At 36.0% G+C, this 23,347-nt stretch overlaps 1 long non-coding RNA gene across 1 annotated transcript; it reads right to left on the reverse strand.

Annotated features, from left to right (window-relative positions):
• Positions 1-12,193: 12,193 nt before the first annotated feature.
• Positions 12,194-13,233, reverse strand: LOC137174719 (uncharacterized). Its single transcript, XR_010925446.1, has 3 exons — positions 13,159-13,233; positions 12,930-13,055; positions 12,194-12,296 (listed from the first exon to the last, which is right to left on the reverse strand). It is a non-coding gene; the product is annotated as an uncharacterized lncRNA (long non-coding RNA).
• Positions 13,234-23,347: the final 10,114 nt, after the last annotated feature.

Consider the following 23,347-nt stretch of genomic DNA (forward strand, 5'->3'; position numbering starts at 1 on the left):
ATATGGAATCCAGCAGCAGTCCAACATTCATATGGTGATAAAGGTTCCTGGAGGACTGGCAGCTTGATGCAGACAGAGAGACCGTCACCATCTTCAACTCCTAGTGATTTTCTACCTCTGTGTTCTGCTGCTGCTTTATGTATTGGAGATACAAAGATTTTACTGTATATGCTATTTTATCACAACATTCCTGCAAAAAAATCATATTGCTAATCTAATCAGTGGCAGCTGAGCAACCTACAAAAAGGCCCTTCCTCCAACTCCTCACCCTCTCTCTCTCAGCCAGCAGACTCTGCAGATGTAGTCTCCTCCACACTACATTATTTCTTCTTTGTTTTCTTTTGATGTGTATTTAATAAACTGACTTTTGTTTTATTCAGTTCCCCATTGTTCATGTTACTTCCCCGAGGTCATAACATTGCCTCTAAAATGTTTGCTGTTTTCTGATAAATGAAGCACAGTAAGCTGTAATTTAGAGCATCAGGTTCTTTGATTGTTATACAGTGTCCATTATGGCTCCCTGAAAGGGTTTTAGCAACCTACAACAATTCCTAAAACTGTCATATCTCTTTAATTTGCATCACACTATAGAAAGTTGGATAATTACATTCTACATCAGCAATATACAAATCTTTCAAGGGAATTTAGCATGAACCCATTTGTTCAAATTATAAAAAATAAAAAAAAATCACTGCACGTCCAGTGTGCCAATAAAGATTTTGTGATATGCAAAGAACTCTTAAGCTCTGGATATGGTAAACACTTCAATATATGATACACAAATAGGCCATTTGCAGCTTCGTATACCAGTTTCCAGCCGTACATATTTATGTTTTCCTGAAAAAAGCTCCTACATCTAATATGTTACCATTTATCTTGTGTTATACAAAACTTATTTTAGTTGCTGAACTATAACAGAGAAGCTTGTGCTTCATTTTACAACTAGATCAATATAGAGCTATTTGTGCTACATGACACATGTAGGTCTATTAGGCTATGTGGTTCTCCGGATCTATTATCTACATCCGTCTTTATGCATACGTTGAAACATTAGGCTTTAATACAGGCTTTTGCATTTGTTTTTTCTCACTAATAATATTCGATTTCCATGTTAGTCACGTGAGCCGTCTGTAAACAAAAGCAATATTTCCGACACACTCTGAATGCAGCCTTCCAGCAGGCGTTTGCGCAAGCGAAAGAGAAAGCATTAAGAGGGATATATTTCGCAGGAGATAGAAATGGTATCCATCGACAATAAACAGAGAAAAAAAACGTATTCGTTCCCAAAACAACTGAGTGTCAACTGCAAATACTTTGCACCGAGGTAAAAGAGGACTGATATCCAAAAGGAATCAAAATGAATACATTGGTGGAAAATGATCGACGGTTTCTCAACCATGGTTTTACCTCTCCAGGTAAGATATACAATATGTGCTGTTGCGTGTTTTTAATTCATAGTAATGGCATGAAGACCGTTCTGCAGTTCACATGTATTAATGTTCTCCCAGCGGCTGATATTAAGTACTATGGCTTGATGAACCAAGGAGCTACGTGTTACTTGAACAGTGTGCTGCAGGTGTTGTTCATGACCAAAGAGTTCAAAGAAGCTGTGGAAAGGTTTGTTACAAAACTTATATTTCAATATAATGTTGTCTTTATTTGAACTGAACTGAGGTTAGTGCTGTTCTGCACCACTCATGGTCTGTATTTACTTTCTGTAGGCACACCAGTGAAAATCCTGACACTGAGTGTTTTGAGCTTCATCTTAAAAACTTGTTTGAAGACTTAAAGAGATGTAATCCAGTAAACACCTTTAACATCACAAAGAAGCTGGGCATCAAGAATGGTACAGTGCATTATTTACACCTTACATGACCAAAGTTACAGTTACTTTGGGTAATTACATGTAGTAGTACAGCCTAAAATAATATCTAGTGATTTAGATATCTGCATCTTGTGTGCAGAACACTTTAACAGTTATCAGTAAATTAAGTCTCATTAATGGACAGCATATCTGATATACGGACAGTCCCGAATCCTAGAAAATCCAGAGTTGGTGTTTGTATTTTTTCACAAAGACGCTGGGTATACAGTAAATTGGCACATGGAACAACAAAGTCTTTGAATAGGCTACGTGTCAGAGGACCAAAACTTAATTGGTGGAAACTTTCTCAATTTAAATTTAGGTTACATGAAGTGTAATATCTTGTGATTTAGATCTGCATTGTGTGCACAAAAAGTTTTAACATACAGTAAATTAAGCAAAATAGATTTTCTGGTGTTAGGAGATATCCCCTGTAGTAGTACAGAGTTTGTGTTTTTATTTTTTCTTTAGTTATAAGGGATACCAAAATTTAATAGCTGAAGAAATAAACACTGATTTGTAATCTTTCTACCCTCAGTGTTTGAACAACGTGATGCTGCTGAATACTTTGAGAAGATATTAAGTCTGATGAGTTCTAAGGCAATGCAGGTAAATTCATCATTAATTTCAAATCAAATAGACATGGCCTCAAGGAAAATTATCTGTAGCTGAAATTAAATGTAACAATTTAATATCAATTTCTGTTTTTAAAAAAATATATCAATCTCTGCATTTTTGTACTTTCAGATTTTCCATGGCGAGTTGACACACAAGAACAAATGCTCTGAATGTCGTACAGAGACAAACACTGATGGTCCATTTTGGCATCTTCCTCTTGCATTGGTGGATTCCTCCAGTGAAGACTATAGTGTGGTAAGAATCTGAAAATGTAAAGGCAAGCATCAGAAAGAAGATCCACACACTGTACTAATAGTTCCCAGCAATTTTAATTGAGCAACATTTCTATCTAACAGAGATTTTCGTCAGGCATTGTCAAATCACAAAGCACAACAAGCAATATATAGACACAAACATAACTATCACTCAGGTGACTGTGATCTGCATGATTGAGAGTCAATCTACTCTCAAGCTGGACCAATCAGAGCAGAGCTGGACAACACTGTCGGATACTCCCACATGAGGGACAGAGCACGCCTCTATGAAAAGGCCAAAAACAACTGGAAACATCAAGATCAGTATTATACAGGCACATACTAAATACACACATCAGAATTTGAGTCAAACATATATCATAAATCACATTAATCGTCCAGAAAAAAATAATTATCATGAAAACTACTAGAAAAATACATAGAAAAAGATAAAAAGTTTTTCAGGAATAGAGACAAGTTCAGCCGAACAACTGGACAGCGTTAGTATGTATGCTACTTGTATGCTCTGAAATACTAGTCTTGAGACAGCGTGTTGTTTCTCTTATGTAAGCCAAGCCACAGGGGCATTTCCAAATGTCCCTGTGGCTGTGCATTTCAACTCATTCAAACACAGCCTGCCCACACTGAGATACACTGAGGCTACAGTCAAATAGTTTTTTTTTCTTATGAAGATTACTAACTGAGTTAAATGAAGTATGCAGTAAATGAAGTATCTAAGTGGCAGCCATGATAAGAGGTATGCCTGTGTAATATTGATCTTGATGTTTCCAGTTGTTTTTGCCCTTTTCATAGAGGCGTGCTCTGTCCCCAATGTGGGAGTATCCAACAGTGTTGACCAGCTCTGCCCTGATTGGTCCAACTTGAGAGTAGATTGACTCTCAGTCATGCAGATCTATATATTGCTTGTTGTGCTTTGTGATTTGACTTTTCCTGACAAAGATCTCTGTTAGATCAAAACATTTTCAATATTTTTTGAATAACATTGCTGGAAGCTGTTAGTACAGTGTGCAGATCTTTTGTCTGATTCTTGCCTTTAGTTTGATTTTTGACCCAACACCTGTAAAAGTTTTTGGATGTGCATACTCTACACCCTGTTTGTCTAAGGATCTGACAACCTGAACATTTTGAAACATTTTTCTTTTACCAGGACACATTCAGTACACTAAATGTGCCATTTGCAGACTAGATATTCAATTTGTTAAGTCAGTTGAATGAAACATTTGTGATATATCAAAAACTGGGAAATATTGTTATATATTATATGTTTTTGGGGTGTGTCACAGTCCACAATTTCAGCTAGTTATACTTAAGATGAAGCTTAAGTCATCCACCAACAGACTTCATTATATAATGATATTTGAACAGACAGTCTTACAGGTTTTGGCAACACCCACAATGATGCAACATGAGATGTTTCAGTGCAGACCTGATGAGATTTGAATAAAATCAATGCTAAATGTCTTGTATGAAAATGGCATTGAATCATACAGATTGGAAAGATTCTTTATTTAGATCCCCAATAGCCTCCTCAAAGTTGTTGTTAGTCTTGGGGTCCACAGAGAAATGCTGCTGCACTGCCCTCTAATGCATGTGTTGAAACCTTTGATGACACAGGATGACACAGCTGAATGGTCAATGAGGTCACAGCAGGTGTCTTAATTTGAGTGATGAAAGAGATGAAAACCTGTAATGATGCCGTTTAAGGTTCATTATAAAATTCTACTTAATAAACTAGTCTTTAGGTCAAGATGATGTTGCACTCAATTTGTAGCACGCTTACCTTACAGGGAAAACTCAGACTGTTGTTGGTGATGGTGTTGAGTCAAGATTTCTTGCAATCAATAATGGGGTGCCACAGGGGTCTGGTCTAGGTCATTTACTATTTACATTATGTAAGCACTATTTATATGGCCCTGGCTCTACTCCAACCTCCTAACTCATCTTTAGTCTGCCTCTGACGCATGCCAGACATCCTTTTTTAATCGTCACTTCTTTTTAATACATGTAAGACCAAGTACAGTGATATTCAATATCTACAACCAAAATTAAAGTAGTCTGTTAAATTAAATAAATGGAATTACATTTAAAAGAAACAGTGGGGTCCCTTATGACCAATACAAAACAGGTAACAGTAGGAAATACCCAAAATAATAAACATAAACAATCTTTTAAATATCAGTTGACCTCTGACACACTCATAAAGCTGTTTAGGACATCTGTGCAGAGGCCAATTTCAAACGCAAATGACATCAGTGTATTTTTCAGGTGGATGGCATTGAGAAGTTTTTTAGCACCTCAGAGGTCAGCGGAGAAAACCAGATGTATTGTGAAAAGTGTGATGACAAAGCTGATGCTACTTTTGTGAGTATCTAATTTGTGTATATTAACTCTATAGTTGTGCAATGATAACATTAAGAGTTTATGATGTTTTAAGGGAATTATAACGACATAACAACTAATGTTGGGGACCGGTGTTTTTCTTTCAGAAATCTTTAATGACACATCATCCAGACGTTTTGATGCTGCAGTTGAAAAGGTTCGAGTTTGACTACCGTTACATGGCATATGTTAAAATCAACCACTTTGTGAATATTCCCTTCACCTTGCAGATACCAGAGGTATGCTGAATATTTTACTATTTTATTTCAATTTAATTCAATTCAAAGGGCCTTATTAGCATGAAAGTTTCAAGAACAATGTTACCAAAACATCTAAGTACAATTTGTCCAAATATTTGGACAGTACACAATAACAGTAATATGAACATAAACACAACATTAAGATTGATATATATGAATCATATGTGTATACAGTATATCCTATGCATGTATTTGTGTGTGTGCGTGTGTGTGTACATTTAGAGAAGGATGAATGGGCATCACATTGCATTTCTTTTTAAATTCTGATCCTAATGTCTAATTTTTTTCCACTGCTGATCAGAATCAGATATATGAACTGTATGCAGTTGTAGATCATTTTGGAGATCTGAGAAGTGGACATTACACTGCAACAATCAAGTCTGATGATAATGACATATGGTATAAATTTGATGATGCCAGAGTGTCAAGGGTAAGAATGATAACTTCAACTATAGTATTGTGGAAAAATGTTCCAAATTTACTTTATATGATAATTATTTAATCATCTAAATACTCGGTTATTCTTTTCATCAATAGCTTGATTACCAGCCATTCCAGGTGGATAACGCTGAGAGGTAAGTGTCCATCTGTCTTTTCTTTCCCACCGTACAGTTTGCTGATATGAAAATAACTTTACTTTCTTTCTATATTTTTTCCTCTAGATCCCAGACTGCTTATCTTCTTTTTTACAGGAAAAAGAAAAGTAAGAGGCATACATTTTCATTGTACTTATAGTTATGTATGTGTGAATGACTGCATCAAATTATTTGGTACTTGATTGATTTTATACTTACTTTCTAACGGATGCTGCAGATACTTGTACTCAAGACACCAGGGAGATGTCCACTTCTGAAGGCCTACCAATGGACATCAGTGATAATGTCGAGCAACTTCAAGATGCTGTAAAGATTAGAGAGAAACATGAGGGTGGGGAAAAAGTAGAAGTGAGTAATGACACTGCAGAGGCTGTTTCCATTGACAGATATGAAGAGAAAGAGAGCAGAGTCATGGACAGTTTTGGGTCTAGACAAGTGAAAATGATGAGGGTTGAGGAGGAGGACATGGGAGGAAAGACAGGAGCTGATGACCAGGCAAAAAAGAGAAAAGTGCTCTCTGCAGAAACTTACTTTGATGAGACTGTAGAGGATGAGATGAATGACAATGGAGGACTAGATGATATTACACAGAGGAGATCACGTAACATGTTGTCTAAAAGAAATCAGCAACAGAGGAGACAGAGAGGAGAGGAGGAGAAGGGTGTTACGGGAGAAAAGGAACAAGAGAGAAGAGATGATGAACAAAGGGAAAGAGCATCACATAAACAACAGCACTTCAGTCAGGGTGTAGAGGATCAGAACAATGTAGGATTTGATAATAGGCAGAACATACCAGAGCAGATAAGCAGTGTTACAACACATCAAGAAGTTGGTGTGGAGAAACAAGCCACAGAGCAGGGAAAGAAAGGAGATAATGAACATATGCAAAACAGGGAGGACTCTTCTCTGCGACAGGCAGGATTAGCAGGAAGCGGCAGACTGACACAGAACCATAAAGTTGGTGACAAGATGACAAGAAATGTGAATTCTCAGCCAAAAGCAAAATCTGGATTTCAAAAGCAGACAAAAATATGTAAAGTGATGATTGAGGAAGAATATGAAACTGATAGTGGTATTGAAATAAAAGTGATAGAGTACATAATAAAAACTATAAAGGAAACCCCAGACGGCAGCATTAAGAGTCATGTTGTGACCCAAGACCAATAGCCACGGTGGTGAATGGAATGCTACAATGTGTTTTTGACGCTCATACCTTTAGTTAATCCTTTGTCACTTACTTCTTCTGTCTTGGTGTAACTGTAGATTGCAGAATGTAGTTTCCTTGGCTTTGGTAGTACTTGCACAATGTTTAGAATCTAGCCTATTGTTTTGTGTTACTTAATTGGGTTGATCTATATTGTACCATTTTGTGGTGACAACCATTACATCGCCTGCAGTCCAAGCACAATGAGGCTACACTTTTGTGTTTATTTGTTGCTTGATTGTGTGACATTACCTATCACTAACATGTTAAATGCCCTCTTGTAGCCTGGCATACTAATACCCAAAAATATAAACAAGTCTTTCAAAAAAGAAACCAAAAACCACCCATATTGGCTCCAATAGTAAGATTTTTTCAAATAAATGCTAAGAGAAAATCTGATCCAAAAACAGAGCCACAGGACACTCTGTCAATGGGTGTTTGCAATTTAAGCCTGAATGAGTCAAAGAAATAAACTTTGCATCTGATTCAAATGCCAAGAAATTGCAAGTTGCACCTGATGCACAGGCTGCCGGAATAAAACATAAAAGTAAGAAAAAAGATGTGGATGGGAAAAAAGAAGAAAAAGGAAAAGGGAAAAAAGGGACAAAACAAAACCACTTTTTGTTTCATGTTCATGATAACACACATAGATATTTTATTTTCAGTGATCTTCAAGATTATATTTCTTAGCTTTTATGATGATCTCTATAATAGGCACTGTTAAATGGTCCATCAATGTAATATGTCTGTATAAGTACTGGATTGATTTGCATGGAAATTTGTTAAATCATTCATGGTCCCCAGAAGATGAATCCTCCTGACTTTGGTGATCCCCTGAATCTTCCTGTAGTGCCACCACAAGGATGACATTTTGGCGTTAAGTGATTAGTTTAGAAAAGTATTGGATTTATTGTGATAAAACTTGGTACAGACAGTCATGTTCCTCTTGTGTTTACTGCTGTGAGTATGTAAATGTAGTGCTATATTAATGTGAGCATAAGACGCTGAACTAAGAGGTGAACATGGTAAACATACCTGCTAACATTAATATGTAAGCATCATCAGTGTGAGCATATTTGCATGCTAATGTTAGCATTTAGTTAAAAACACTGCTGTGTCTAAGTACAGCCTCACAGAGCTACTAGCATAACTGTAGACTCTCATTTTAACAATTGATAAGCTGGTGATTTACACTGTGTCAGCAGTATTATGACATATTTTTCCTTTGAAAAATACTTTTTTGCTTTTTCCTTTGTTTTTTGGTTAATGCAGTTTGAGTGTCTCTTTTGATTTTCAGTATGGTTCAGTTCATGTAACATGACCTTTTCTGTTTTTTGGTAATGTAAAATACATCACTCTCTGTTTTTTGTGTGTATATAGAGCAAAAAATGTATAAAAGTTTAATTTCAAAAATGTCAAGGTATGAAGCAATATGTTTTTTTGTGTGTGTAAAATTCATTTCACATTTACTGGCTGAGTGATCATATTTCTTTTTGTCTTTTGTTGCTCCTTAGAAGTTTCTTCAAATTTACAATGTATACAGACAAATGTATCGACCTATAGGCTAACATTTTATTTTCATGTTGAATTGCTCAAAGATACATGAAAAGACGGCACAGAACGTAACGTGTAATATGATCTATGACAAGAGATTGTTTGAAGGAAATTAAATATTATCTGTAAACCTTAGTATAAGTTAGTTAGTATAACTTAGTATGTTTTATTTCCATTATATGTTTTCTTATTTTACTGTTATGAATTGTATTAAAATAACTCTGTCCTAAATGAAGTCATCATAAATCTAATAGACTGTGTTGTGTCACTGTGTTCTGAGATAAGAGTTTCACATTCATTTATTTAAACTTACAGTCATTTACAGGAATCCACATGAGTTCTGGACAGTCAGATATGTTTTTCTCTTCTGTATCTCCTCTAATTGAACATTTAAAGGTGCTGAAGCTAGACTATAATTGATTATATATAATATAGTAAAGACAATTTATTTCAAAATTTAATAACTTCATATTTTTAGAGTGAACTAAATGAAGAAAAGAAATAGTCAAAAGTCCAAAAGTCCAGCTTCAACCTGAAGCCAGACTCTATATAATCAATTATACAGAGTTTGGCTTCAGCACCATTAAACATTCAATAAAAGGCGATACTGAAGAGAAAAACCACAACAGACTGTCCAGAAGTCATGTGGATTCCTGTAAATGTGCAAGAAACTGAAAGTAAAAATCTAATCTCAGTGAACACAGTGACACAGCACAGTTTATTAGATATGTATTCAGGGCGGAGGCCAGGTGATTGAATTCTCAGCCTGTATGAGTCAGTGGAAGAGGTATTTATATCTCAAAGATGTATTTCCTGGTACAAAGTGTTCTTGATATTATGATATGATCTCAGGTGAACTTAAACCAGAAGAACGAGGGGAAGAACACCAGTCAAAGGCAGACTGACGGTAGGAAAGTGTGAAGGACGATGATTTATAATCCTGAACACAGTCACAGATTGTGGTTGTTACTAGACTCTGCCCCAAAGAGGTGACAGATCTGATGATTTTAAGGACAAGTAACATTCAACAGATTATAAATTCATACAAAATTGACATTTTTATCAACACAATTGCATATTTATTGCATATATATTATTTCTCTTAATTTTGTAACTGATAATCTCTTCAACCATCATAATCTGTGACCTTCCACAAAACAATGATTTATTTTGTTTTCTTTTTTTTTTTTAAATTTTACATAATGTGTGTTTTTTATTTTTAAAATCACCACCAGAATCTACAAAGGACACAGAAATTTAATGACAACACAATAGTTTGGTTCAAAGTGATAAACATTAAATTCAAAGCATCTTATTCTGTGGGCAGTAATGGTTTACAATTATGCTTTTCTATTTAACAATACTGACACCAAAAGGAGAGTTATTAAATTCCCTAGTGTTTCCCTGTTGTTTCCAGTGCTCCCCTGTCTGTCTTTCTGTGTTTATGTTTGTGTGGGTGTGTGTGTTGGCCTGGGCGTGGCTCTCCTGGTCGCCTGCCTGCCTGCCTGCCTGCCTGCCTCATCCCCACTCCATCCACCTCCATTCCCCCCACTTCCCTGGCAATAAAGCCTTACTTCATTTACTGTCACTCTAGTCTGTGTCTAGTTTGGGTCCACCTTGCAAACCATAACAGTAAAATAACAAAACAGATAAAAAATGAAATATTTATACAAACATTTACATTACAGGGTCTGAGGATCGAGGATGTTATATTGCTGTACAGATTGTAAAGTCCCCTGAGGCTAATTTGTGATTTGTTTTTTTATTTATCTATTTATTTTTAGTGATAAACATAAAATCTTCCTCTTACATGAAATTAATATGTGGGCAGTATTAATTTACAAGTGTAGTTTGCTTTGCTGATAAACAATGAGACCAAAATGCCTATTTTAAGAGAGTTAATTTAACACAGTAAAATAAGAAAACATAAAATGTAAAAATACAAAGATTTTCATTGAGAATGTCATTTCCTTTATAAACAATCTCTTGACTGAAATCATATTACACATTGCATTCTGTGCCATCTATTCATATATTTATGAACATTTTAACTAAAAGTAACTCATTAAACCTTTTACATTTGCTGCTCCTGTGGAAAACAGGAAGTGATGCATTTTATATGATCAAAAACCAGCAAAGGTGATCTATTACAAAGACTGAACCACACTGAACAAAGAAAACAGACACTCAAAATACATCAACAAAAAAGTCAAAGGGAAAATATATCACAGTACTGTCCACACTGCCTGATTGCTAACTGATCTCTGGCAAGTACAGAGAAAAATAAAGCATCAATCAATAAATAAAAACATCAATCTTGTGGATCACCATGATCACATGCAGTGTTGTAAAATAACCTCTCTTATCCTCATTAAAAAAATGTATTTTATCTTATTGCAACTCTGAAATCTAGTCTGCATTTTTCTGTTTTCTTCTTAAAGTACAAAAACACCCAGAAGTTTTGTTCTGCTTCTTTTCTTCTTTTCTGTGTTGCTTCAGTGGAACATTGAGATTTTTACTCTTTTGCCATTTTTCCAGCATTTGACTCAATTGCACTATTTGTCTAATTTTCCTCTCTACCTCCTGGTAGAACTGAATCATTTAGCTTTAAATTGCCAAAACCCTCTGACAAAGTGTTCAGTTCATCTTCATTTGGATCAAATTTTTTTATATCTTTACTTTTATCATCACTTAACTGTCTTCTCAAGTTAAGCCCAAAGGTTTCTGTTTTCGTATTTATGTTGCTATTTTGAATACTACTATGAGTTGTTTGAACTTCGTTTGGACGGCCTCCACCCTCCATCACATTTTCTGCCACCTTGATCCTTGTCTCAACACCAACATCTTTGTGTCCAATATCCTTTTCCAGTTGCTCCTGTGGTTTGTCCTCCACACCCTCACTACCGTGACTCCCTGATGTTCCTCTCCTTTGTGCACATTCATTGTCTCCTATCTTTCGCTGTCTATTTCCCTTACCATCCGACTTCTCTCCCTCTTTCTCCACCAAATATCTTGAAGAAACATTTAACTTGCCACTGATTTCCTGTTTGCCCTCCTGCTCATCATTTGGTTTGTTCTGTCTAAAGTCATTAGCTGTTCTATTCTCCACAAGAGAATTTTGTCTTGATCTCTGTTCCTCTCTAACATCACCTAATTTTCTACTGTCCTGGTGTGTCATGGATGTGTCTCCCACTTGTGCAAATTTACACTCTATTGTCATATGTTTCCAACTTCTGGATGATGCTTCATCACACATTTCTAATTGAAACACAAAAACAATGACATGAAATGAAATTAAATGTGATGCAATAGAAACAGTGATTATAAGATGACGTAATGTGACAAACTTTACATGACATCATGACCTTTTTAACATATAAACTCATAATGCGACCCCTAAATCAGAGTTGATTTCACACAAACCATAAAGCATAATTTTCCATCACTTACAATAGTTGCATCAGATTTGGCATCACAGTGATCACAGTACATCTGGTTGGCTCCACTGACATCCAACGCTCTGAAATACTTGTCAATGCCGTCCACCTGAAAAATGCAGATATGTTTCTTGCCCCTGAAATTTGTTAACCAATAAACTGAACAGGTTGTTTGTACACTCTCATCTATATATACACAAGGAGAAAACTTTCAAGCAGATTTCTCTCACTGCAAACAATTATGTCACAGCAGGTGTTTTCTTCACTAGTTGAAGGCAAAACATTTGCTGTGACATCAGTGAGCACTGGGGTGCAGCATGGTTGACAGTTTGAACACATACAGTGGAGGGCAGTGAAGAAACATTCCTCTGAAATACCAACAACTGTATCATTGCTAGTTTACAATGAAAAAGTTGTTGACAAGCAACAAGAACTAAAACATCTTCATGCCAGCATTCACATGAGCCATCAATCCAATTCAAATCTGAATCATAAAATAATATAAAACAATAATATAATAATATAAAACATCCATTTGTTATTTTTGTGGGTTTTTCCAAACACTTTAAAGCTGAATCCATGAAGCAGTTTCATGGAGCTCTAGCAAAAGTTCAGTCAGGAAGACTATCTTTTGCATGCTCACATCTGTAGATTTATGTCTTCAAACCCTCTTTCATTCCCCTCCCTATCGCATGCTCACTCATGTATTAAAAATGGCAGCTTAAAAGATATGTGTCCTTACCACACTATAGCCTTTCTTGTCAGAAACGACCAACTCAAGAGGTAGACTCCAAAATGGGCCATGAGTGTCAGTCTCTGTGTCACACTTAGAGCATTTGTTCTGGTGTGTCAGCTGTCCCTGAAATATCTTAAAGAACAAGAACACAGACTGCTAGCATTAGTTTTATTTTTTAAACTTACAGATCCTTCAGTTTCAGTGATGCCTGGTTGATGTAATATTATGTTGATACCTGTGATGCCTCAGGACTAGTCAGACTGGTCAGAATCTTCTCAAAGTACTCCGCAGCATCCCGATGTTCAAACACTGAGGGTGGGAAGATTAGAAATCAAATGTGTTTTTCTTTCTATAGAGGGCAAAATAACCATATTGACCATTTTGGCCAACTAAGAAATTATATCAGAAAGAAAAGAAAAATACAAACACCAACTCTGGATTTTCTAGGAGCTGGGACTGTCCTTATATCAGATATGCTGTCTATTAATGAGGCTTAATTTACTGATAACTGCTAATGTGTTCTGCACACAAGATGCAGATATCTAAATCACTAGATATTATTTTAGGCTGCAATACAACATGCAGTTTTCCAAAGTAACTAACTTTGGTCATGTAAGGTGTAAAGAATATACTGTACCATTGTTGATGCCCAGCTTCTTTGTGATGTTAAAGGTGTAAACTGGATTACATCTCTTTAAGTCCTCAAACAAGTTTTTAAGATGAAGCTCAAAACACTCAGTGTCAGGATTTTCACTGGTGTGCCTACAGAAAGTAAATACAGACCATGAGTGGTGCAGAACAGCACTAACCTCAGTTCAGTTCAAATAAAGACAACATTATATTACAATATAAGTTTTGTAACAAACCTTTCCACAGCTTCTCTGAACTCTTTGGTCATGAACAACACCTGCAGCACACTGTTCAAGGAAGACGTAGCTCCTTGGTTCACCAAGCCATTATAAACTGTAAAGCAAATATCATCAAAATGCATGTTATTGCAGAACTGTCTTGATATCATTATTGTAAATACAAACCGGTCAAACAGCACGCATATCTCACCTGGAGGGTGTGTAATAGAGAGAGGAATTTGTCGTTACTTTGCTGAGTTTTCCTGTCCATGTAAATGTCATTGATTGTTCTGCAGTTTTATTACTTCTGGAATAAATATCACACTTTGATAAGATTCCTACAGATAGCTTAACTGGAAAAAAGCACTTTTTGCTATTTTTAATAGATATACACAAGCATGCAGCACTCTATATGACTGTCTTCAAAATAAGGAATATTTTCTTTTTCACTGAACACCACACCCACTGAAATGCTGCATTCAAGGTTTTAAGAAATTAAAACAATACGCACATGACCTATTAACACAATGTATTTCACCTTTGGAGATGTTCGCTGTTTTATACGTGAGAGAATTGACAGAGGAATAAAATTACTATGAACGTTCCTAATTTCACTGGCTGTGAACCCAAATAACTAATTGTTTTTCTCTTTAACATGAAGCTACTCCAACTCTGTTAAGGTCATATGATCTCTGTTTAAAAATCAATAACCTAAACCTTGTGTTGTAGTATTAACATTACCACTGGTATATGTGTATGTGTATGTACTTTTACTTGTATTATCGTGTGCCTCTTTTTTCTTCTTTCTGTTGTCGTCCTTATTGTCTTGTAAAATGTACAGAGACTCTCTGGGTGATGTGCACTTTAAATAAACTGAAGTTGAAGTTGAATAAAATTGAGCCTCCTCGTGTGATTATTGCCTCTAAACAAAGTAATGTGCTGATTTTATTCCAAAAACAAAACAGCCAACAAGGTGCTTATTTTTATTGAAACTTGTAAAAACTAACCAAGTTTCCTTACAACTGTTAGTTAAGGGGAGTTTAGTCAAGTAGCCAGTGAATCGTTTTCACCATCGTCAATCGTGTAAACTGGTGAATTAATCTATTGTTACCGTGAAAGCATCATTACTGTGCATTATTTATATTTTACCCGTAATTGACAGTTTTAACTGTCCCGTCAGTTAATAAAGAGCATTATACAGCACTACCAACCTAACAAGTAGTTTGGTTTGGGATGCAGCATTAAGTTCTTTCATAGCAAAAGACAGATACAGATGAATTCTTGATGAATATATAATCATTAGTACTGAAGCAAATAAAGCATTAATAACACATTCACGTGTCAGTTAAACAACCACCTCCAATATCAAAACATTTCAGATGTGTTGAGACCGAAATCTAATGTTGCTTCTGTCACTGAGTGTGGTATTCTTGGAAAAGACTCATGGTTGTGTGACTTGTAATTAGCCCATTAATGGCCAATGTTAATTATTAATCACCTGATATTCCCAGCAGCTGTGATCAGGACAAGACTTTGTTTACCAGCTCATCTGTTTACTGTTTGTCTGATGCTCAGACACCACACACCAATTTGTTTCAGTCCCTTGAATTAAGCTATTTGAAGACCTCAGTTTAACTAGACCATTATAGAGTCTATACCTTCAGCACCATTAATACAGTTTAGTGGGAAGACATACAGCGGACTATCCGTCCTGAAAATAAAGGTCAGAATACTTTGTTTTTCACTTGATGATGCTCCTCCTGAAATGCTGCATTCAAGGTATTCAGATATATTGGAATTAGGAGCTGTCCTTTAACCTCCTTCCACAGACACAGACACTATTAAAGGATTTGTTAGATACAGTAAAACTTCCCCATTAATGCCTACAAATGAAGTTTGGTACTGATGGGACTAAACTGAGACATGAATCATCAGAAAGTCTCTAATATTCATTAGCATTTTCCTAAGACTTTTATATTCTTTATGGAGTCAAAGCTATTTTAGCAACAAGCACATCAGTTGCTGATAATATTATATGGTATTTTAAGGTTTTTTATGTCAGACCCCTAAATGTGAAGGCAGGGGCTACTAAACCAGATCTTACCACACCTGGAAAGATTTGATTTGCTCATACAGCCTAGAAATGTTTTTTTTTTTTTTTTTTTTAGTTGTCATGTGTGGACAGATTCATTATAAAAGTTATTTAACCTTGAAAACAATGATCAGGCTGCATTTTAACTGTGAAGTAATCCATGAATGCTACATAGCAGAGACAGAGTCTAACTTCAGTACCATTAAACATTCAATTATAGGAGATTAGAAGAGAAACACACACCTGACTGTCCAGAAGTCAAGTGAATTCCTGTAAATGTGCAAGAGACTGAAAGTGAAAATCAAATCTCACACACAACACAGCCTATGAAATGTGTATTTATGACATTTATGGCAACTTAATTTAGGTCAGGGTTCACTGTGCAGGAATCTCACAGTGGCAGAGGTATCTAGATCTAGATATATTTCCTGGTTCAAGAGTTCTATCAAAGTGTACATAACATTATCTCAGATCAGGTTAAACCAGGAGAACAACAGGAAAAACATGAGTCAGGCTGACTATGGGGAAGATGACAGTGTGAAGGAGCATGACAATAATCCTGAACAGTCTTGCAAATTGATTCTGCCACAAAGACAAATGTGGTCAAAAGTCTTTAAATGATCAAATCTGGCTGCACCGACAGTGAGAAACAATTTGAATCAGCAAAGTGATTTGCTGTTTCCACCTCCTTGTAGTTCAGTCCACTGATCATTTGTTTTTATTGAGATAACTTGAACATTTATAGTGAAAACATTCTCAACATCTATTTAACATGTTTTCCAACTTTATTCATCTTCCATCAGTAAAATAGTTTCAAGTGTGATTCCCTCATGTCCAACACTCCCCAATAACAACAACTATTTCTGTACAGGTGACAGTCACATGATGTTCAATAGATCATGGTTTACAATCTGTAGCTGAAGTGTGTTAGAAAGAGTGCAGGGAGTGTTTGCAGTGGACACATATCAGAGAGATGATAAACAGGGAGAAGACCATGTGACTCATCAGAGACACATGTATAAAATCACACACAACAAACTTCATTAATGACTTTCCTCTAATTAGTGACTTTAACACAAACACAATGCATGCTGGTCCTTAGTTTCTAAACACCTTGATTTGATGTGATTAGTGAATGAGTGAATTTAGTCAACACATGCATTGTAAAAGTTCCAAAAGTTCATAGAAATTTGGGTAACACTTTAACTTTTACCACTTTCATTTTTAGATTATAACACTACATGTAATTGCATATTTATATCACAGTTAACACTTGTGTCTCCAACTGTTCAATAAAAGTCAATAAGGCAGGGCAATCTCTCCTGCCCTCATAACTATATGACATGTGAGATGAGTCCAAGGCATTTGTTTTTTAATATTTTATATTATTAATATATCCTGTAGTACAGATTACACATATCTGCAGCCACATGTTTGATGTGTAATTTATACAAGTGACACACAAAATTTAAACCTTTTTACACAACAATAGTCAGTGGGTTTGGTTCACAAGTGTACTCACTGAGACCAAAAGGCCGTTTCCCCTGATTAAAGTAGTTTATTACAGTGTATAACAGTAAAATAAAAAAACAAACAAAAATGAAAAAAACTTAAAATATCTATGAAATATCTACTGATGCATATATTTACATGAAATATCTATCTAAGATACATGTGAGATTGAATTTCCTCGGTTCTATCGTTAGATGGACTGAAGAAGACAATGAAAGACTTACAACAGAGCACTACAAACAGAAACTCATAATACATGAAACAAAAATCAAAAGAAAATGATTCTACAGCACTGCCAAAGTTGCCAACTGATCTCTGGCAATGAGAGTGTAAAACTGCAAAGCATCAATCAAAAACTAAACAATACAATAATCTTATGTGTCAAGATGACAACATGCAGTGTTGTAAAATAACAATTTGTGTGTATTGGTTCATATTATTCTGACTCTGAACTCTGGTCTGCATTTTTATTGCTGTTGAAACAACTACATGAACAGAATTCTCTTATCCTGAACCTCTTAACTCTTCTTCCTTTTCTGGATTGCTTTGTCTCATTTTTCTCTTCTACCTCTCCAATCACCTTTCTGTTTCTGTGTTCCTGTGGTCCTGGTGAGGGTTCCAGATCTGCCTTTGGATCTTTTCTTGCCTGCCTGCTTTTCTCTTTCTTTCTGTTCAAACTGCCCCCAAAGGTTTCTGCTGCAGTTTCTGTTGTCATATTTGTCTTGCTATTTTGAATACTACTATGAGTTATCTGAACTTTTTCTTTTGGATTGCCTCCACCTTCCATCACATTTTTCTTCAGACTATACAACTCTGATCCCTCTTCTGCAGTATCCCCCTGTCTTTTATATTGGTCACATGGTCTCATCTGTCCACTGTGTACTCTCTGGTTCTCTGTCAGATCTCTGCTTCCTGCTGATCCTGTTTGTCTAAAAGACTCCTTTCTGTTTTGAATATGTCTATTACATTTTTCTGCCACCTTGATTCTTGTCTCATCACCAACATCTTTATGTCCAATTTCCTTTTCCACTTGCTCTTGTGGTTTGTCCTCCACACCCTCACTACCGTGACTCCCTGATGTCCTTTTCCTTTGTGTACATTCATTGTGTCCTCTCTTCTGCTGTCTGTCTCTGTCACTATCCCTGCTTTTTCCCTGTTTGCCCTCCTGCTCATCATTTGGTTTGTTCTGTCTAAAGTCATTAGCTGTTCTATTCTTCATGAGAGAATTTTGTCTTGATCTCTGTTCCTCTCTAACATCAGCTAATTTTCTACTGTCCTGGTGTGTCATGGATGTGTCTCCCATTTGTGCATATTTACACTCTATTGTCATTTGTCTCTTGTCTTTCTTAACATCTCTGTTCTTCTCTCTCGGTTGCTCATGTCTGGTAGGCGAAGTGTTACTGATTCCCTGATTGTTTGACATGTTCTTTTTACTATCACCGACTCCGTCATTGTTCTGAAACCCATGAAAGGGGTCAGAGTTCCCCTTTCCCCTGACTGATGCCTTTTCTCTTTCACCAGCTCCAGTTGTGCTTTTCTTGTCTACTTTAACATCTTTTACTAGCTTCTCATCTCTCTGTTTGTCCACACGAACAGAATCTTGCTCCTGTTTACCCTCCTGATCATCCACTTTTCTCTTCTTATTATTTTTCTGTTTATTCCCATGGTAAAGATGCCCTTCTGCTGCTCCCTCATCCTCCTTTCTCTTTCTGGTCTTTACATCACATTGCTCATTAATATGACTGGTATCAGAATGGGAGCCTCCATTGGTGGACACCTCCTTGTCTGCAGCTTTCACTGGAAAGTGAAACAAAATTGAGGGTAAAATTAATTCAGACAAACTACTAATGTCCTACAATCATTCAGACTACACATCAGTGAACATAATGGAAATGGTTGCTATCTTACCAGTCTTTTTCCTGTAAAACACAAGATAAGCACTGCTGGATCTAGTGGGAGAAATATGATAAAAATTAAATGTCTGTTTCATATTCAGCAAATTGTATGTTGAGCAAAAATAGATGAAAACTTACTTCATAGTGTTATCCATCTGGAATGACTGTTGATGAAAAGAATAACAAGGTGTTACATGATGAATAGTTTTTTTTGTCATCTGTCACATAACTGCACAAGATGAACTACTGATACTTTGGGAACAATAACACTGGAGTGGAGGTGATCAGTCTTACCAGTCTGGTAACCATGGTATCATTAAAGTTATACCAACTCTTGTCATCCTGGCACTTGATTGTTGCAGTGTAATGTCCACCTCTCAGATCACCAAAGTGATCAACAAACCCATACAGTTCATATGTCTTGTTCTGAAAACCAATAAAGGACAGAAAAGACAGATATCAAGTATTGAATTAAAAATGTTTTATGAAGTAGAAAATAATCTGTATATAGTATACCTCTGGTATCTTTAGGGTGCAGGGAACATCCACACAGCGGCTGATTTTTACATATTCCATATAACGATAGTCAAACTCGAACCTTTTCAACAGCAGCACTAAAACCTCTGGATGGTGCTTCATCACACATTTCTAATCAAAATACACAAAAACAATAAGAGGAGATGAAGATTAGTTGGTACCTAAATAAGAAGAAACTATTTGTATCACACTTTGTCCAATAAATCAATACAATGTGAAATGTGTTGCTCTAATCAGACAGATTATCAGTATAATATGACAGAGACTGAACATCTGTGTGTTCTGTCCAAAGACTCTTCAGATAACAGGCAGAGTAGGTGAAATATTCCTATCACACCCACATCACTATACATCATCTAGCTCCTTAGTGTAAAGTGCAACAGGACCGCTGGTGTTATCAGCTGTTAGCATGAGTTTACTGCCTTGACTGGTGTTCTTAGACTTCATGTACACAATGAGTGTTTACTTATAACTCACCATAGTAGCGTCCGCTTTGTCATCACACTCATCACAGTACATCTGGTTATCTCCACTGACATCTGAAGCTTTGAAAAACTGTTTAATCCCATCCGCCTGAAATACATTCATGGAAACTGAGTTTTACTTGATACATGGAATATTTCCCATCCTGTGATATATCACAAAGGCCCATGTGAGTAATGTTTGATTGAACCATGAGATTTTATTTTCCTCAGTCACAGTTCTGAACTAAATGTCTGAAAACATTTAATTTAGTCTGCAAATGGCATATTTATTCCAATAAACGACTTCTGGCGAAATAAAATGTTTTAAAGCTGGCAGTTTTGTTCTTACCACTCTATAGTTCTCACTGTAAGAGTCCTTCAATGCAAGAGGTAAACTCCAAAATGGTCCATCAGTGTCAGTCTCTGTGTGACACTTAGAGCATATGTTCTTATGCGTCAACTGTCCTTGAAATATCTAAAAGAATACAGAGAAAGCTAAAGTGGTATCATCTGAATTTACTCACTAACACTTCACTTAAGACAACAATGTCTGTTAGATTTCATGTTGATAATGTCAATACCTGCGAAGCCTTTGGACTGGTGTGACTTAAAATCTTCTCAAAGTACTCAGCAGCATCACGTTGTTCATGCACTGGAGGTGTAATGAGTACAAATTAAATGTGCTTCTTTACTCGAGGGGTACAGTTATCATGTGACTTTTCAGAAAACTGGTCATTTGTTTAACTTATACTTTATCTGATGACAGCATTGGCAGAAGAAACACTATCTCTAAATCTATAAAATGTGTGTATTCTTAATGCAGACTTTATCTGAGGCTTTTCATGTTAAGAACTACTTTAAGATGTTGCTTCATGTAACCAAATGTAAAATGATCAGTGAAAGATTTTTCCATTTTGTCTTTAAACATTCATGTAAGTCTACTTGCTAACACATACTGTACCTCCACTGATGCCCAGTTTCCTTGTGATCTGACAGGTTTGAGCTGTACACTTTGTTAAATTATCAAACAACTTTGTAAGATGAAGATCAATATGCTCAGTCTCAGGTTGTTCCCTAAACAAAATAAACACATATTAGCCGTGAGTAATGCAAAAAACACTGTAGCGTCACTTAAATATACATGAATAGATAATAAAAGACAAAAATAGCATGGCATTATAAGTTTGGTAACAAACCTTTTCACAGCCTCTCTGAACTCTTTGGTCATGAACAGCACCTGCAGCACACTGTTCAAGTAACATGTAGCTCCCTGGTTCTTTAAGCCATGGTATCTATTGGCTGTTGAAAGGTGAGAATCGAAAGAATGAATGAATAAATGAATAGTTTTTTATTTTATTTTCTGGTCATTTACATGATCCATCCCTCATGAGATTATTCAGACACATTAACCAACAACAAACCAAACATTCTGACATCTTACCTACCATTATCTAACAGCACAATACATACATATCAGCCAAACATGAACATAAGCGTCATCAAACTTAAAACATAAACCTCCAACAAATAATGCTCCAGGATCAAGTGCATAAACCAATAGTCTGGAGTCCATATACAATAAAGTCTGGGGAATTTAACTATCATATGTTACTTTTCTCCTCCTACCCCATGCTTTAGAAAGGTATTCAGAAAATGCCAAAACATTATCAAAAAGATATTTAATTAAAAAGCTCCATTCTCAAAACCTATCAAATCGAAGTCTGGGACATTAACTTTTTTTAAAATCATGATATAAAGGACAGTATGAATTTCGTTCTCCACCTCCTTCAATCAGTGATATACCTACATAAACCTGCCACAAATAATGCTCCAGGATCCAGTGCATAAACCAATAGTCTGCAGTCCGTATACAATAAAGTCTGAGGAATTTAACTATCATATGTTACTTTTCGATCTGATAGGTTTTGAGAATGTAGCTTTCGAGAATATCTTTATGATAATGTTTTGGCATTTTCTGAATACCTTTCTAAAGCATAGGATAGGAGGAGAAGTCTGTGACATAATTTTTAAAAAAAATCATGATATAAAGGACAGTATAGAATGAAATGACTTTCGCCATGGTATCTATTGGCTGTTGAAAGGCGACAATCAGTAATGCACATAAACTTCACATCTATCTTCAAAACGTTGTTATGAATGAAATACTGGCCTTACAGAGGCGTGTATTTTACCTGGAGGGATAAAATTCTCTTTGCAAGTGCTCATTTGGATTCCTTCGATCTGCCGACAATATCAGTCCATATCATCTTGGATTATTGAATGAAAGCAAATAGAGGAAAGAAAAAACAAAATATGAGTCTATGTCGAGTTGTTAGATTAACATTTTGAAGACACTCCTGAAGATCTTGTTCTCTCGTTTGTTGCGCATGTACACAAGCTAGTGCCGCATCATACAAACCTCGTAATACTTTCTATTTCATTTAACGCCACACCTACCGGAATGCTGCATTCATGGGTACTGGAAACATTGCATTATAAACCAGTGGTTCCCAACCTGAGGGTCGAAAGCCTCGCAAGGGTTGCTGGGTTAATCAAAGGGTCGTGAGATGATACGATACAGGAAGATAAAAAACCCCAACATATTTTGGAAATTGGGATTTTCCTTCAACCTTCCTTCTGACATTGCTTTATTTTTTGTGGATGTCTGTATTTTACCTCCTCGTGCCTCTAAGTTATTCAAATGAAACAAAATAAGTTCTCTTTGTAGAGCTGCAAGAATAGTCGAGTAATTGATTAGTCAATCAACAGAAGATCAATCGACAACTATTTGATCATTGAATAATCGTTTTAGTCATATGGTGATTTATTGATTTTCTTTGAGGAACATGATGATAAACTGAATATCTTTGAGTTCTGGACCGTTAGTCAGACAAATCTATGTAAGATGTAAATGAGGGTTCTGATGTAGAATTTGCTTTATTTTAAGGGGCCACAGGCCAAAAAGTTTGAGAGCCACTGTTGTGCGCGACTGACAAGGAAGGTTTACACTATTTCAAAACTAGATGATAAAAAAAATGATGCATGCAAGTAGGATTTGGCCAATAATGACACATCC

Source organism: Thunnus thynnus, chromosome 22 (genome assembly GCF_963924715.1).
Source record: "Thunnus thynnus chromosome 22, fThuThy2.1, whole genome shotgun sequence".
Classification (NCBI taxonomy): Eukaryota; Metazoa; Chordata; class Actinopteri; order Scombriformes; family Scombridae; genus Thunnus; species Thunnus thynnus.